Raw genomic sequence first — 2,276 nt, 5'->3', positions numbered from 1 at the left:
AACACTGAGTGTGACCAAACTTGCTTGTCTTGCAAGTTAAATTGTCTCAACATCTCTTTTGTGTAATTCATACTTAACTTTAAATATATAATCAGAATTCTTAATGTTTTGCAGAGACAACACACTATACATTATAAAATAAGTGCTTAAAGATGATTTCTTTGCTTGTTTAAAATGGAGAATCTCAATCCACATATTCTCAGCTATTTATGTTCTGAGGAAGAGATAGTTGCAGATGAAGTAGAAATCACCACATATGCACCCTAGTTTCTTGTTACTAAAGGAAGCATCCTGAAGTCTGAGATCAGCTAGCACATTTAATTTTAAGATTTTAAAATAATATGCCAAGAATTTAACTTTTGGTGTGAGAAAGATAAAATGATAATATGCCCTTAAACTATTTCCCTTTACTCATTTTTGGAAATATTCTAAACCTTTTATTTTTAAGATATTAACCTGTATAGATGTCAAATGCTATTAATTTTTATCTATGGCAGAAAATTTGCAGATTCCTTGAGTATTATTTGATCATTTGGCAATCAATTAATCTGATATAACATACCAAATTCTCATAAGAATATTGCCACTATTTTAGAAAACTTTCTATGTCTTTTATCTTTTACTTTGCTCTAGTTCTAGAAGCAATCTCACTTGCTTTGCTGGATGAAATAATAGTATAATCTCTATTTGGATTTCTTTTTTCTCCCCCTAATTTTCTCTATTTCATATTTAGATTATTAAGAATAAACTATATATGTATGTTTTAGTATATAGGAATACATGGAATCATGCATATAATTAAATGAAACATATATTTTAATTTATTATATTATTTTAAGATTTTAATTAGAACATTCCTCATTTCTTTCTCCTTCCTCTAAAACCTTCCATATACCTTTTCCTGCTCTCTTTCAAATTCATGGTCTCTTTTTTCTCCATTGTTACTGTAGCCAGATCTGCATATGCATATACATATATATTCCTAAATATACCCTGCTCAGTCTGTATAATGCTAATTCCATGCTGTTTTAAGGGGTGCATTGCTCCTTAAATAACCAGTCAGTGTATTCTTCCCTGTGGAAGACAACTTCCCCTGCTCTCAGCATTTCTTAGGTGTTTATAATTCTTTGTTTTGCATTTAAGCCTCATGGGCTTTTCCCCATACACTTCAGCATGCCTTTTGGTGTCAGCCTTCTTTGGCCCATATTTATGCAATTGTGTTGGTGAAACTTCTTTATAGATGGAAATCTTTTAGTTTATTACTGACTAGTACACATTAAGAATAGCAGGCAACTAAAAATGGTTAAAGGAAGAGCAATAACTCTCCCTAGGGAAGAACCCTCCAGTTGATGACGCAGTAACAGGTGTTCAGCCCTGAAAACACATAAGCAATATTATATGGTCTAAGAATGATGTTAGTTATAGATTTAGGAATATAACTATGATTTTGCATATGTGTTTGTGTGTGTGTGTGTGTGTGTGTGTGTGTGTGTGTGTGTAAACATCAATTAAAGAAAAAGTGGCCATTGCTTCTTGGCCTTTTGGCTAAGATCAGTTGTAGTATCTATTTTTATTAGTTTAATATCTGATATGTCCTCTATCCAAGGACAATATATTGAATGAATTTTTGGAAGTAGGAGTTGGAATAGGAGCTTGTTCCATCCACTCCACTCATTGACCTGGTATTGTAGAACCTCCAGGAAGAGTACACCCTTTTGGGGGGTTAAAAGGGGAAGAAAAAAGAAGAAGAAAAGGTGACCATGAATTTTAACAAAAACAGGAAGTAAATGGCAGGGCTGGAGGGAAGAAATAGGTAAAATAATGAAATTATATATTAACTTCAAAATTAAAAAATATAAAACAAAATCAAAACTACATATATTTAGGACAAAATATTTATATGTTCTACTTAAACCACTACTTAAATTAGGTTAAACATTTCTTTCTCCCCAAATATTTGCCATTTCTTCTTGAGTAAAATGTTAATGTTTCTTTTTTCTGCCTTTTTTGAAATACACAGTTCATGTTATTTTCTCTTATCATCAGGATTTGCTATAGAACATGGCTACTTCTCACTGTTACTTATTTGTGAATTTGTACCTACTGGTCAACCTCTCAGCTTTACTCTTTCCCACTGTTCATTGCTGCTTCTGACAACCACTGTTCTACTCCCAGCTTCTGTGAGACTCAGCCTTAGAGCCTCCTTATGAACTAGATTACGCAGTAGATTCTTTCCTTTGTCAGGCAAATCTCTGTTAATACATTGTTCTGCCCAT

The 2,276-nt window shown here is 32.5% G+C and overlaps 1 non-coding gene across 1 annotated transcript; it reads left to right on the top strand.

Moving 5' to 3' along the window:
- Positions 1-1,525: 1,525 nt before the first annotated feature.
- LOC113457412 lies at positions 1,526-1,716 on the top strand. The gene has a single exon (XR_003377991.1). It is a non-coding gene; the product is annotated as a U2 spliceosomal RNA (small nuclear RNA).
- Positions 1,717-2,276: the final 560 nt, after the last annotated feature.

This window comes from Microtus ochrogaster, chromosome 26 (assembly GCF_000317375.1).
Source record: "Microtus ochrogaster isolate Prairie Vole_2 chromosome 26, MicOch1.0, whole genome shotgun sequence".
NCBI lineage: Eukaryota > Metazoa > Chordata > Mammalia > Rodentia > Cricetidae > Microtus > Microtus ochrogaster.
Note: the sequence above shows the minus strand (reverse complement) of the source record. Positions and strands in the feature narration are given on the sequence as shown.